Consider the following 16,830-nt stretch of genomic DNA (forward strand, 5'->3'; position numbering starts at 1 on the left):
TATCCCCTCCGATTTCAGCACATCCTTTCTCAGATAAATGGCCCAAAGCGGAGCACAATACTCCAACTGAGTTCCCGTCTGTGCTTTATAAAGTCTCAACATTGCACCCGTGCCATTTAAATGCTGGCATATCATTTACCTTCCTCGCCAGTGGCTCTCTCTGAAAATTAACCATTGGGGAATCCTGCACAACCACTCCCGAGTCTACTTGGCCTCAGAATTTTGTATTTTCTCTCCACTCAGACGATCGTCGACCCTATCAGTCTCCTAGTAAAGGAGGGATGACACTCCTGAACTTCTATTCCATCTGCCACTTTTCTAGCCATTCTCCTAATTTGTATAAGTTCTTCGATAGTTTCTTTACCTCCTCAAAGGTACCCTTCCACCTGTCTTCAAATCATACGTAATATTTTCAGCAAAGCCATCAATTCGGCGGGAGGAGAAGATCTCGGCGAGACGAGGGCGCGCAGCTCTCCGGTGATATGATATCGTATTTGTAAGTAGGATGCTCTGCACAATTCTGATTTGATGGAGACAGACGTGAGAAGGCACAGAGGAACATCTGGGTAAATTTCTGAAATGGTTCTGGTTCGCTGCCGCTGCTACTGTGCGATCGAGAATCTCTGGAGGGTAGGACCCAAAAATCCCCGGCTTTGCCAGCTGCTGGAGACCGAGGTTGGGGTCGACGCGTTCGGCAGAGATGGTGCTCCGTATTCGGTGTCGGAGGGCTGATCGGAGCTCGAGGTTTTCGGACGACACAGAGTCGGACTGTGGTCGGGCATGGCAGGGAGAGTTTTCTTCCTTCTCCCGTCTGCGTGAGTTGTGGGACTTCCGAGAGACTTTGGACTTTTTTTTTACTGTGTCCAGGGCCTGTTCTTCATCAAGTTATGGTATTGTTGCACTGTTGTAAGTATATGTTATAATTATGTGTTTTGGTTAGTTTTTCAGTCTTGGTCTGTCCTGTGTTTCTGTGATATCACACCGGAGGGAATATTGTATCATTTCTTAATGCATGCATTACTAAATGGCAATAAAAGAGGACAGCGCGTCCTCATAATCTAATCTAATCTAATCTAATCTAATCTAATCTAATCTAATTCCATCATCAAGATCATTAATTTATAGGGTAAAAAGAATCGGTGGCAACGCAGACTCGTGTGGAACACCACTAGTCACCGGCAGCCTACCAGAAAAAAAGCTCCCTTTATTCACACTCTTTGCCTCATGTTAACCGTGAATTTATTTCCAATGAAGGTGCAGAAATGGGAATTGATCTCCGTGTTGTAAAATGAAACTGTCCCGGAAACGTAACTGAAATAAACTCCCACCCTCCTGGAGATGGGACCGGTAGGGAGAAGGGACACAGGGGAATTGAGAGCACCCAACACGTCCCATGCGGACAAACAAAGTCCGACAAAGGCAGGTAAACAACCAGTCCACAAATCACAAACACACATGCATCCACACACAGTCGGAAACACATATAGATATACACACACGTACAATGATTGTCACAAACACATAGACACATACCCACGGACATGCAAACACCGACAACTAAACTTTCTTCTCCGCCTGTCCAGCTCTCCGTAGTGTCCCTCGGCACTTACGGGGTGTTATTATTAATACATACTCGCCCTCGGGTTCGGGGTGGGTCCTGGTGAGGGTACAAGGTGTTAGTGTTCATTCATCACCACAAACAGACACTTTCCCGGAGACCCTCTCTGTAGAGTCCCCCAGACACTAACTACTTCAAGCCTTTATTCTCTTGAGGAGAATGGTAACAGTAGGCGATTCAATACAGTTTAACTAGCTACAATAATATAATTTATTTCAATCATTTTTTTGTCTGACAAATGGTTCCTTTGAAGGAAATATTTACAGTGGAAGCGCATTTAATTGAGACCACACCTCCGATGGTTCAAGCACCTTTGTGGGGCAACTGGTTAAAACACATAATTAAAAACGCAGAGAAGAGAGAACGCAAACTGCCACAAGCGAGCGTTGACACACGGAGAGGCAGGGAATGTAGGGAGACCGATCATGTCGGGGTAGATAGATCCGTTTAATGTGGTGTCCTGGTTCACACAGACACTGTGGGCCGAAGGGTCTGTTCCTGTGCTTTACCTTGCTCTGTTCCATGTAGAAGTATCTCAAATGGAAGGCAGCAACGTTTCTTTTTTTTTTTCTTTTTTTCAGAGCAAACATTTATTTCAGTGGTGATGAATGTAGACATGCTGTTGACCCAGGACAAAGTTTGGTATACCTCTGGTACCCTTAGGGTGGTTAGTGAAAATCAGGAAGGAGGGATGAGGTTACATTCAAAGCAACACGTACAAAATACTGGAGGAACTAAGCAGTCCAGGTAGCTTCTGTGGAAAAGGATATTGTCGACGTTTCGGGTCGAAATCCTTGATCAGGACTTGGGAAAAAAAGAGAATTCAGGGCATTAAGACAGGGGGAGGGCGTGAGTGAAGAAGACGTACAATATGGTGGGAGATAGGTGAAAGCGGGAGTGGGGCAGGAACGAACTTAAGAGTTGGGAAGTTAATTCGTGAAAAAGATAAATGGCTTGAGAAAGAAAAATCTGACAGGAGCGCGTAGAAGATCATGGAAGAGAGAGAAGGGCGAGGAGAACCAGAGGGAGTTGATGGGTAGGGAAGGGGATAAGGCGAGAGAGGGGAATGGTGAAGGGGGCTGGGTGCGCATTGCCGAAAATTCGAGGAAACCAATGTTCATGCCATCAGGTTGGTGCCAACACAAAGGTAACACGGCGCGTTTCTCCTCCAACCTGAGTGTCGTCTCATCGCACAGCAGAGGAGGCCACAGATGACGTGTCAGACTGGGAATGGGAAGTAGAATTGAAACGCGTGTGTGGATTTGATTTCCAGCATCTGTAGATTTTCCTGTGTTTGCGGTTGCATTCAGATGAGGTGCGATCAGACTTAGTGCAGAATCAGAGTGAGAGTTAGTTTTATTCCAGAAAATTTTCTATACGATTTCCTCAACTGACGTACGAAAGGCACACCGAAACAAACAAGAGGTGGTGAGCTGGGTCTGATGCTGTTTCAAACAACGCTCCCTTTGCTGGATGAAATCCACTCCCAATTTACAGCCCTTAATGCCGTCACGTTATCCATTGTTTGCTGTTTCACAAATAATTCACTAAATTGTTCACTATCTGTCACCGCGGGGATTGTACGTGTCTGACATAATCTGTTTGGAAATAATTACAAAATTTTTATTTTTAAATCTGTTTAAGTCTGTCCCTGTGGAGTCGCTAAATAGTATTAAAAACCCTAGGCTTATGCTGCCTTAACATTTCATTCGGAGAGTTCGCCTGTAGCACAGGGGAGCGAATCACTAGGCAGAGAAAATGTCTTCAATGTTGGATCGGTACGAGAGTGTGCAGAAAATATCGTACGTGTTCATTGCCGTCATTGGAGTTCCTGGTGAGTGAGCAGAGCAATTCATGTTTGCTATTTCTGAGTGTTAACCGGTGTGAACCTGTTTATTATCATTTGACAAGCTTCCAACTTGGTTATCATTGTACAAATATCCGTCAGAGATATAGAAACATAGAAACATAGAAAATAGGTGCAGGAGTAGGCCATTCGGCCCTTCGAGCCTGCACCGCCATTCAGTATGACCATGGCTGATCATCCGACTCAGTACCGTGGACCAGCCTTCCCTCCATACCCCCTGATCCCTTTAGCCACAAGGGCCATATCTAACTCCCTCTTAAATATAGCCAATGAAATGGCTTCAACTGTTTCCTGTGGCAGAGAATTCCACAGATTCACCACTCTCTGTGTGAAGAAGTTTTTCCTCATCTCGGTCCTAAAAGGCTTCCCCTTTAACCTCAGGCTGTGACCCCTCGTTCGGGACTTCCCCAACATCGAGAACAATCTTCCTGCATCTAGCTTGTCCAATCCCTTTAGGATTTTATACGTTTCGATAAGATCCCCCCTCAATCTTCTAAATTCCAACGAGTATAAGCCTAGTCGATCCAATCTTTCATCATATGAAAGTCCTGCCATCCCAGGAATCAGTCTAGTGAACTTTCTTTGTACTCCCTCTATGGCAAGGATGTCTTTCCTCAGATTAGGGGACCAAAACTGCACACAATACTCCAGATGTGGTCTCACCAAGGACTTGTACAACTGCAGTAGTACCTCCCTGCTCCTGTACTCGAATCCTCTTGCTATGAATGCCAGCATACCATTCGCCTTTTTCACCGCCTGCTGTACCTGCATGCCCACTTTCAATGACTGGTGTATAATGACAGCCAGGTCTCGTTTCACCTCCCCTTTTCCTAATCGGCCACCATTCAGATAATAATCTGTTTTCCTGTTTTTGCCACCAAAGTGGATAACCTCACATTTATCCACAGTAAATTGCATCTGCCATGAATTTGCCCACTCACCCAACCTATCCAAGTCACCCTGCATCCTCTTAGCATCCTCCTCACAGCTAACACTGCCACCCAGCTTCGTGTCATCCGCAAAGTTGGGGATGCTGCATTTAATTCCCTCAGCTAAGTCATTAATATATATTGTAAACAACTGGGGTCCCAGCACCGAGCCTTGCGGTACCCCACTAATCACTGCCTGCCATTCTGAAAAGGTCCCGTTTATTCCCACTCTTTGCTTCCTGTCTGCCAACCAATTCTCTATCCACATCAATACCTTACCCATAATGCCGTGTGCTTTAAGTTTGCACAATAATCTCCTGTGTGGGACCTTGTCAAAAGCCTTTTGAAAATCCAAATATGCCACATCCACTGGTTCTCACCTATCCACTCTACTAGTTACATCCTCAAAAAAATTCTATGAGATTCGTCAGACATGATTTTCCTTTCACAAATCCATGCTGACTTTGTCCGATGATTTCACTGCTTTCCAAATGTGCTGTTATCACATCTTTGATAACTGACTCTAGCAGTTTCCCCACCACCGACGTTAGGCTAACCGGTCTATAATTCCCCGGTTTCTCTCTCCCTCCTTTTTTAAAAAGTGGGGTTACATTAGCCACCCTCCAATCCTCAGGAACTAGTCCAGAATCTAAAGAGTTTTGAAAAATTATCACTAATGCATCCACTATTTCTTGGGCTACTTCCTTAAGCATTCAGGGATGCAGACCATCTGGCCCTGGCGATTTATCTGCCTTTAATCCCTTCAATTTACCTAACACCACTTCCCTACTAACATGTATTTCCCTCAGTTCCTCCATCTCACTGGACCCTCTGTCCCCTACTATTTCCGGAAGATTATTTATGTCCTCCTTAGTGAAGACAGAACCAAAGTAATTATTCAATTGGTCTGCCATGTCCTTGATCCCCATAATCAATTCACCTGTTTCTGTCTGCAGGGGACATATATTTGTCTTAACCAATCTTTTTCTTTTCACATATCTTTAAAAGCTTTTACAGTCAGTTTTTATGTTCCCTGCCGGTTTTCTCTCATAATCTTTTTTCCCTTTCCTAATTAAGCCCTTTGTCCTCCTCTGCTGGACTCTGAATTTCTCCCAGTCCTCAGGTGAGACACTTTTTCTGGCTAATTTGTATGCTTCATCTTTGGAATTGATACTATCCCTAATTTCCCTTGGCAGCCACGGGTGCACTACCTTCCCTGATTTATTCTTTTGCCAAACTGGGATGAACAATTGTTGTAGTTCATCCATGCGATCGATCCTGTCAATTCGACATGCTGATTTTTCACGTTTAATGAGAGGCGAAACAAAACAAAACATCTGTTTCTTCTCTGCCATGAGGGATCGACCTGAACTTGGTTCGTGCCGTTAATGACACCTTTTCCAGAGCAGTGTAGTGCAGCTCTCGGAAAGGTGTGATTGGAAGGGCTTTGATGGGAATTGGTCCAGATTTATACCCGCGCTGGAAAGGCACTTCCCCCCGAAGATGCGACTGGGAGGGTTTTACATTGTGAAGTTCACTATTTCTGAGCTATTTATCAGACTGAACACCTGGTCCTGTGTTTTCCGTCACCCTCTGGATTCTGTCACAGTCGGATCTCACTGCCTGTAGGTCAATAATTGGGTCTGATCACCTGAATCAGTGTCCGCGGACATGCTGAAGTGTGTTATCGCATTGCACTGTCGCTTCGTCCGGAAGGAGGGTGTTATCCTACAACCTTCAGAGTTTGTTCAATTCTGTAACTGCTTCTTGAGCTGCTGAGTCTCTCCAGTGCTTTGCGTGTGTTGCTTCCCTCCTCAGCCCCACCTGATGCCGAGTTCCGCGTGGCCTGCTCAGTCACGGCTAAATCAGTGAAACCGGCCCCCATCAGCGATGGAATCGGGATCAGCACCGATCGCCATCGTGCATGCAGCTCGTTCTTAGCACCGACGATTACCCACACATCGTCTTATTCCTTATCCGCACACTGAAGAGGGCAGGTCAGAGACAGTGTGACCCGTGTCTCAGCTTAGATTAGCAGCCGTTCACAAACTCTACCACTCCTGATCTTTAGCCGAAACCCGATCCCGTGTTAATTCCCGAAGAATATGTTATTCGTTATCAACAAGAATATCTCTTTCTTAAGAACATGTTATCAACAAGAATATCTCTCTTTCTTTCTCTCTATCTCTCACATATATATAGTGAATCTAGTGACGATTGTGATCCTGTCCAGGAGAAACTGCGGCCTCTCTACCTGCACCACTCGCTACCTGGTGGCCATGGCAGCGGCGGATCTACTGACTATTGTCATCGAGGTCATTTTGTTTCGAATGAAAAAATATTACCTTCTGTCGAGTTTCATGAACATTACTCCGGTGTGCAGGGTTACCGAGGTACTGAGGTTCATAGTCACATACTGGTCTGTCTGGTTCACCGTCACTTTCACCTTTGATCGGTTTGTCGCCATTTGCTGCCAGAAGCTGAAAACAAAATATTGCACCGGCAAAACTGCGACAGTGGTTCTAACAACAACCGGCGTACTGTCCTGTTTGCTAAATGTTCCCCGCTACTTCCTCTGGAAACCCAGAGTAATTATTGATAATGTACCGTGGTTTTGTAAACTCATGAACAATATTAGCACTGACTCTGCGTGGGTAGCACGTGCTTGGCTCGATACGGTTTTAACACCTTTCCTCCCTTTCGCTGGGATCCTGCTGCTCAACGCTGTGACAGTCAGGCACATTGTAGTGGCCAGTCGGGTCCGTAAGGGACTGAAGGGTCAGAGCAAGGGGGAGAACCGCAGTGACCCGGAGATGGAGAGCAGGAGGAGGTCTGTGGTTTTACTCTTCACCCTCTCCGGCAGCTTCATCCTCCTGTGGATGACGAACGTTGTAAATTTCATATATTATCAGGTCAAAGGTAAAGGTTTCAAATTCAATGATTCTGAATGGATCTTTCACCGCTTTGGGGTTTTGCTGAGGAATTTCAGCTTGTGCACGAACACATTTATTTACGCGGTGACCCAGTCGAAATTCAGGGAGCAGGTGATCAGCGCGGTGAAACACCCGATCACCACGATGGTTCGATTCATTAATAAAGACGCGCACTGAGCGCAACCCAGCTGCAGCTTCATTCTATCCAGCCCGGTTTCCTGATCTTCTCATTCACCCATCCGTTCTCCAAGCTATTATTCCCGGGAGGTTGTCCGATTGACCGGGACATTGGGAGCAGCAATGGTCTGGACCACAGGTGGACGGAGGGAGATAGAAAAGTGCTTGCGACGAAGAGGCGTCAGAGTTTGTCTGGGTGAGGTGCGTGCGTTGGGGTTGGGGAAGGGTTGATTGGTAAACGAGAAAGATTGCGTGTGTGATTGAGAGGGAGTGCAGACCTCAAACAGCCGCATCCGTCACTGTAAACCACAACCTGAACTCAATCCCAATCCTGGCATTAAATACAGTACCACAACATAGCTGTCCCCAAACCAGATCAGAATCAGAACTAGGTTTTTTATCACCAGAATGTGTCGTGATTTGTTTAACTTAGCAGCAGCAGTTCAATACAATACCTAATATAGAAGAGGGGAAAAAATAAAGAAAGAAGTAAATCAATTGCAGTATACGTATATTCAATAAATTAGAAACGTGCAAAGAACAGAAATACTTCATATGAAAAAAGTGAGGTCGTGTCCAAGGGTTCGATGTTCATTTAGGAATCGGATGGCAGAGGGGAGAAGCTGTTTCTGATTCGCTGAGTGTGTGCCTTCAGGCTTCTGTACCTCCTACCTGATGGTAACCGTGAGAAAAAGGCATGCTCTGGTTTCTGGAGGTTCTTAATAATGGACGCCACCTTTCTGAGACACCACTCCATGAATATGAATATGTCAAGGGTCCTTTGTAGGTAGTACCCAAGAAGGAGCTGAATAGATTTAAATCCCTCTGCTGCTTCTTTCGGTCCTGTGCAGTAGCCCCTCCCCACACCAGACAGCGATGCGGCCTGTCAGAATACACTCCATGGTACATCTATAGACGTTTTTGAGCGTATTTGTTGACATGCCCAATCTCTTCAAACTCCTAATGAAGTATAGCCGCTATCTTGTCGTCTTTATAACTACCTCGATATGTTGGGACCAGGTTAGATCCTCAGAGATCTTGACACCCAGGAACTTGAAATACTGTAACCTCTCCCTCCACACAACCTTATCCCATTACTCTCATCCGATCGATAACTCACCCACATGCTTGTCACTAAACCCTAATCCGATTTCTAACTCACCCACATGCCTGTCCCGAAAAGCAAACTGATCTCCAACACCCAGACCCCTGTCCCCAAACCTAAATCTGTCCTCTCACAACATGACATCCCAGCCACTGAAACCTTGTCTGCTCTGTAACTTCTCATATCCCTGTCCCTAAACCTAATTTGATATCTGAGGCCCCACATCACTGTCCCTAATTCCTAATATAATCTGATGTCTAACACCCCACAGGTCTCTCCCCTAAACCTACTCTATTCTGATCACTAACACCCGACATCCCTGAAACTAAAGCATAATAGGAACCATGCCACTCCACATCTCTGTCCCTAAACCCTAACCTGTCTTCTACGCGCCCCCCGTATCCCCGTCCCCAAATGTAAATGTGGCCTTTCCTTGCCCCTTATCCTCATTTGAATACTAACTTCCAGACAACCCTTTCCCTAAATCCTAACCCGAACTCTAAACCCCTTATCACTGTCCCGAAGCATTCGTCTGACCTCTCGCACCGCACTTCCCTGTCCCTATGCCCTGACTAGATGTTTAACCCACCACAACATGTCCCGAAACGCCAATCTGACGTCTACCTCTCCACATCCCTGACCCAAGACCCTAATCTCACCTCTAAATCTCCACACCAATATCCCGAAAGTTTAATTTGACCTCAAACACTCGACATCTCTAAACCTAAACTCTAATCTAATCTGACCTCTAATACCCCACATTCCTGAACCTACACTCTGCCCTGACTTCAATCCCATCACAAGATGTCTCAAAACGCTGGTGTGACCTCTAACCTCCCACATATTGACCCTAACTATCATCTGAACTCTAAATCCCCACATCCTTGCCCATAAATCTTAATCTGAGCAAACTCTAATCATGGGCTGGACCAAAGTGGCAGGATTGCGTGATACTGAATCGAGAGTGAAGAGATCAAGAAGCACAAGGTGGATGATTTTCCCACTGCCCGCATAATCACATACCTAACGTAACAGTGACACACTGTTCATTTTCCCGGTTCACAAAATGCCAATGAAAAAGACGAGATATCAAGAAAAGACAGGGAACTACTCAGTTAAACAGAAGCTGGGAGCAGAGAAAACAGGTCTCCACGAACCCCAGAGTGACAGGGTGCAGTGACACTGAATCTCCAGGAAACCCTGTTAACTTGATCCATGCAATTCTCTGTGCCCGGATGCAGAATAAAGGTCAGTGTAAATCAAAAGCAGGGAAGTTACATCTCACTTACTTTGAGAGGAAGACTCATAAAGTTACTCTCCAAGTGGCCAAAACAAAACCAAATAAAGGGATCTAAAACACCCGAACCCTCGAAACGACACAGCTTTCATTACCTTGGTACATGGGATGTAGACAGGCTGGGCCTGATCAACCTTGGCTGAGTCACCTGGGAAAGGGCGAATGATTAAAGAGCCGAAACACTCAAAGTCCCATTAATATTTCTAATAACGGGTCTCAGTGCACAGCCGATTAATTAAGCCAAGTTGTGTTGGACCAGGTTAATGAAAGAGTAGATCCAAGTAGCAGGGTTCTGTCACACGGAATCTCGAGTGGCGAGATCAAGAAGCACAAGAGGGATGATTTTACCGCAGCCTGCATAATCTCACCCTAACTAAACAATGGCCCACATCACACCCACACAGACACTTAGCTGGACACCCCACAGAGCAGCACTCAATCCCTACAATGCACCATCCCCCCACTTCAATCATAAGTAGTAATTCCATCATAAAAGCATATTCATAATAATAATAAAGTTTAACATTTGTGTAAGGAGGAGGAGGGTTCCAATAAAGGCAATTGTAGGACCTGTTTAATGAAGGCGTGTGTCAGAGATAAGTGACAGGGCTGCATGATAATGTATCTGCAGTGACAAGTTCCACTAGCACAGGAGTGATGTTTTTCCCACTCTGCATAATGACAACCTAACCAAACAGTGACACACTTTTCATTTCCCCGGTCCGTGAAATGCCAATGATGAAAGCTGAGAGCCCAGAATTGAGAGGGAACCAGAACGTTAAACCCAAGCTGACACCAGAGAAAACAAGTCACCACTAAACTCAGAGAGATAGGGTGTACTGGCGTTGTATTTCCAGTAAATCCTGTTAATTTAACCCTATCGATTCCTGGCGCCAAGATGCAAATTAAAGATCAGTGTAAATTTAAAGTCCGGAAGTTGTCCATTATTTTGAGATGAAGCCTCATGATTAGGCCTAAGAACGTTCTATTCAGCATATAGTTAAATAAGAGCAAGTAAAGAGGTCTAAAATAACCAATCCCTCGAACTGACATGAAATTCACTGATACTTGATTCACTAAGCCAAATAGTATTGGACCACCTTAATTAAGGGTATGCGCCAGATTAAAGTAACTGTACTACCCTACCCACTATAGCCGAATTTACCTCATCACACTAAACTGCACATCCTTGTCTCCCAGTCCCACATATACATACACCAATCCTACCTTCATACCTAATCCTATGGTCGGAGGGAGCATACCCCTCCACACGCCGATTAACCTTGGCTGCACCCCAAAGACCCGATAAATTGTGTGAGGAGGAGGAAGAACCAACAAAGGCAAGTATTGGACCTGATTAACAAAGGCGTGGGCCGGATCAAAGTGGCAGGGCTCAATGTAACCCGATCCAGAACCCCACAAACAGGCTTAGTGAGCACCAGGACAATTCCACGCCCCTCTCGCTCCGTGGGGAGGGCTGCATCTCCATCTCTCAACCCTTCCCCAAAACCAACCCCTACGCCCCTCCTACACACACCCTTAAACATTCTCCCACACCTCAGCACTCATTCCCTACAGTCCAGAATCATAGCTACATCAATCACAGGTAGTAGCCCCATATATTTTCATGTTCATAACAAAAAACGTTAAGATTTGTGTGAGGAGAAGGAAGATCCCAACTATGGCAAATGCTGAACTGAGTTAATGAAGGCGTGGACCAGAGCAAAGTGGCAGGGCTGAGAGACACCGAATCTCCTGAAATGAAATGAAGATGCACAAGAGGAATGATTTTCCCATTGCCTGCATAATTAAAACATAACTATTACTTTGTGGTGTGGAGGTGGGAACAAACAAAAGTTTTATGCTTTACTGGACACATGGAACATTGAGCAGCACAACATAAGAACAGGCCGTTCGGCCCAAAATGTTATGCTGTATCTACTAAAATGTAAATCGAAAACACCCAAATATTAATCCTACCCACACCATGTCCATATCCCTCCATCTTCCTGACATTCCTGTACCTACCCAAAACATCTCTTCAAAACCTCTAATGTATTTGCCTCTAGCATCATACCAGGGAGGACCATTACAGGCATCCACAACTCTCTGAGTAAAATAACCTACCTCTCACATGCCTCCTGAACCTACACATTCTCACCTTCAATGCATGCCCTCTGGTACTAGACATTTCAACTCTGGGTAACAGATACTCTGTGTCCACTCTGCCTCTCTTATAAACTTCTATCATATCTCCCAACGCACACCCTGTTAATTAAGCCAGGCGGTGTTGGATCAAGTTATTCAAAGCCGTGGACCAGATCAAAGTAGCAGGGTTACGTCACATTGAATCTCCTCCCAGCCTCAAATGCTCCTGAAGAAGGAACCAAAGTTTATCCAGACTGACGCGTCCTCTAAACAAGGCAGCACCCTGGTAAATGTCTTCTGCACCCTCCCCAAAACCTCAACATCCTTCCTCTACTGGGGTGACCAGAACTGTATGCAATACTCCAGATGTGACCTCACCAGTGTTTTATAAAGTTGCAGCATAATTTCCTGACGTTGGAAGACAATACCTCGACTAATAAACACCAGTATTCCATAAGCCTTCTTAACCACCTTATCGATCAATACAGCCACTTTCAAAGTGCTATGTCGTTGGTTCCCAAGAACTATCTGCTTAACAACAGCATTGAGGAACTGGCTTTTAATAGTGTTCCAGCTCTAATAACGTCCTTCAACCACTACCCTCTGTCTTCTAAGTGGATGTCAGTTCTAACCCCAATCAGTCAAACCGCTGTCGATCCCATACATCTTAAGCATCTGGATTAACCTTCCATGTGGGATTTTGTCAAACACCTCACAAAAATCCATGTAGACAACATCCACGGCCCTACCCTCTTCAGTCCGTCTTCTCACCTGGTCAATAATTTTATTAAGCTGTTAGTACAAACCCGCCACGCACAAATGCACCCTGGATCTCCCTATTTAAGCCATTGGATTCCAAATGGTTGTGTATCTTCTCCCTAATTTTTTTCTCCTGCAATTTTTCTACAACTGAACCATGATTTTCCTGTCTATAGGTCCAAGGCTTTTCCCTTATTGTCTTTTTAAATAGAGGTTCAACATCCGACAGTCCACTGGGTCCACGGCTTTGGCTAGAGAGGGCACGAAGTCAAGGGATTAGCATCATTGTCGCTTGTCCCTTTCAATAAACTGGTTGAGGTCCATCAAACCCTGGGGACATATCAACCTCAACACTCCTCAGAAAGCCCAACACTTCATTCTCCTTGACCTCTGAACGCCTGACGCATTTATACAGCCGGTATTGATCTCCTGGTTCTCCATATCATTTTCATTGGTAAAGTTTGAAGAGAAATTACTCATTAATTACTTCAATCACATTCACCGCATCCAAACAAATGCACCCCCACCCACCCACCACGCTACATCTTCTTACTCTGGATGGATGGAAATAATGCTTTGGGAGTCACCTTAATCCGCCTTGCCAAGGACGTTTTGTTGTCTCTCCATTCTCTTCTTTAGATCTTTTCCGGCTTCTTTATACTCCTGGTGTGCTTCATTCGATCCAAACCTCTGAATATTTACATACATTTCCTGTTCCTTCTTGACAAAATCAATCACCTCTCCATTGGATATCCAATGTTCTCTGATCTATCCACCGCCACTATTCATGTTTAACAAGAACATTTCTGTCCCGTACTCGGTGCAATTCGTCTTTAGTGTGAAATTCATGTCGCGCATGTTTAATGTGAACCTGCCAGAGAATAGGTGTTCCCAGTTTAAGCTTCTTAGTTCTTGTCGAAGTCTCTCCCACAAGGAACATAGCTATCCTTCTGAATAACTATCCTGTACGTTAAGGAGTTCTGGTCACTGTTCCCTATCTGACAACCCACTGAAAAGACAACCACGTGGCCAGGCTCGTTACCCAACACTAGGTTCGTTGCAGCCCCTTCTCTCGTTGGGCCGTGCACATATTACTTTGAGAAACTTTTCTGGACACACTCAACAAATTCAGCGCCATCTAAATCCCACATCCCAGGGCGAGTACACAGGATGTGCGCGGAACAACTGCCAGGTGCGTTTACAGACATTTCAAACCTCTTCTTCTCCCACTGTAGAGTCCCCTTCTGCTTTAAAACATCCACTATTATCTTTGTACCTTAAAAGTCCACGGAATCATGCCTGAATGACTGGCTTCCTGTCTCACTCACCTCCATAATATGCAAACGCTTTGAGAGACTGCTCGGAGACCACATCTGCCGACCCGCCTTACAGTGACTGCAGGTCAGGGTAGAAGACAGGGGGAGAGACTACATCTGCTGACCCGTCTGACAGTGACTGTAGGTCAGGGTAGGAGACAGGGAGAGACTACATCTGCTGACCCGTCTGACAGTGACTGTAGGTCAGGGTAGAAGACAGGGGGAGAGACTACATCTGCTGACCCGTCTGACAGTGACTGTAGGTCAGGGTAGGAGACAGGGAGAGACTACATCTGCTGACCCGTCTGACAGTGACTGTAGGTCAGGGTAGGAGACAGGGAGAGACTACATCTGCTGACCCTTCTGACAGTGACTGTAGGTCAGAGTAGGAGACGGGGGGAGAGACTACATCTGCCGACCCGCCTTACAGTGACTGCAGGTCAGGGTAGGAGACAGGGGGAGAGACTACATCTGCCGACCCGCCTTACAGTGACTGCAGGTCAGGGTAGAAGACAGGGGGAGAGACTACATCTGCTGACCCGTCTGACAGTGACTGTAGGTCAGGGTAGGAGACAGGGAGAGACTACATCTGCTGACCCGTCTGACAGTGACTGCGGGTCAGGGTGGGAGACAGGGGGAGAGACTACATCTGCTGACCCGTCTGACAGTGACTGTAGGTCAGGGTAGGAGACAGGGAGAGACTACATCTGCTGACCCTTCTGACAGTGACTGTAGGTCAGAGTAGGAGACGGGGGGAGAGACTACATCTGCCGACCCGCCTTACAGTGACTGCAGGTCAGGGTAGAAGACAGGGGGAGAGACTACATCTGCCGACCCGCCTTACAGTGACTGCAGGTCAGGGTAGAAGACAGGGGGAGAGACTACATCTGCTGACCCGTCTGACAGTGACTGTAGGTCAGGGTAGGAGACAGGGAGAGACTACATCTGCTGACCCGTCTGACAGTGACTGTAGGTCAGGGTAGGAGACAGGGAGAGACTACATCTGCTGACCCTTCTGACAGTGACTGTAGGTCAGAGTAGGAGACGGGGGGAGAGACTACATCTGCTGACCCGTCTGACAGTCACTATAGGTCAGGGTAGGAGACAGGGGGAGAGACTACATCTGCTGACCCTGTCGGTATCAGCCCCAGGGTACTGAACGCCTGTACGATCCTGTTCTCTGGGATTTTGCAGCACCATTACAATCTGAGACTGAGTCAGGAAAAGATACCGGTGCTGGGGAAGACTTCCTGCTTGGTTCCTTTACCCAATACGGCGACTCCTTCTCAACTTAATGACTACAGACCAATTGCCCTCATTTGATGAAGGTGATGGAGAGGCTGGTCCTGACTTACCTTGGACCCTCTACAGTTTGTCTCCCAACCTCATGAGGGAGCGGATGATACCATCATCTCCCTGTTGCAGCGAGCTCACTCCCACCGGGATGATGCTGGTGGCATTGTGAGAGTCACTGTTTATGATTTCTCTAGTTCCTTCAATACAATCCAGCCAAGTTTTCAAAGCAAGAAGCTGCAAAGGATGGGTGTACACAAATTCACCGTCTCCTGGATTACTGCCTACCTGACTGATAGACCCCAGTTTGTACCGCTGGGTGGTTCTCTGCCTGAGGTGGAGGTGAGTGACACTGGAGCCCCACAAGGGACTGTCCTGTCTCCGTTTCTGTTCACACTGAACACCTCAGACTTTCAGTACAACTCTGAGTCTGGTCACTTGCAGAAGTTCTCTGATGACTCTGCGGTAGTTGGTGTATCAGAGATGGGCAGGAGTCGGAGTGCAGAGGACTGGCGGACAGGTTTGTGAAGGAGGAATCACCTGCTCCTGAATACTTTATACTTTATTGTCACCAAACAATTGATACCAGAATGTACAATCGTCACAGCGATATTTGATTCTGCACTTCCCGCTCCCTGAATTACAAATTGATAGTAAATATTAAAAATTTAAATTATAAATCATAAATAGAAAATAGAAAAAATGGAAAGTAACGTAGTGCAAAAAAAACGAGAGGCAGGTCCGGATATTTGGAGGGTACGGCCCAGATCCGGGTCAGCATTGTTCAGCAGTCTTATCACAGTTGGAAAGAAGCTGTTCCCAAATCTGGCCAAACAAGTCTTCAAACTCCTGAGCCTTCTTCTGGAGGGAACAGGGGACGAAAAGTGTGTGGGCTGGGTGGGTCAATATGACCAAAACCAGGATATGGTTATTGATTTTAGGAGGAAGAGGACTGTGACGAGTCCTGTATACATTCTGGAGGGAGAGGACTGTGACGAGTCCTGTATACATTCTGGAGGGAGAGGACTGTGACGAGTCCTGTATACATTCTGGAGGGAGAGGACTGTGACGAGTCCTGTATACATTCTGGAGGGAGAGGACTGTGACGAGTCCTGTATACATTCTGGAGGGAGAGGACTGTGACGAGTCCTGTATTCATTCTGGAGGGAGAGGACTGTGACGAGTCCTGTATACATTCTGGAGGGAGAGGACTGTGACGAGTCCTGTATACATTCTGGAGGGAGAGGACTGTGACGAGTCCTGCATACATTCTGGAGGAAGAGGACTGTGACGAGTCCTGTATTCATTCTGGAGGGAGAGGACTGTGACGAGTCCTGTATACATTCTGGAGGGAGAGGACTGTGACGAGTCCTGTATACATTCTGGAG

The sequence above is a fragment of the Mobula birostris genome, chromosome 20 (assembly GCF_030028105.1).
Source record: "Mobula birostris isolate sMobBir1 chromosome 20, sMobBir1.hap1, whole genome shotgun sequence".
In the NCBI taxonomy this organism is placed as follows: Eukaryota; Metazoa; Chordata; class Chondrichthyes; order Myliobatiformes; family Myliobatidae; genus Mobula; species Mobula birostris.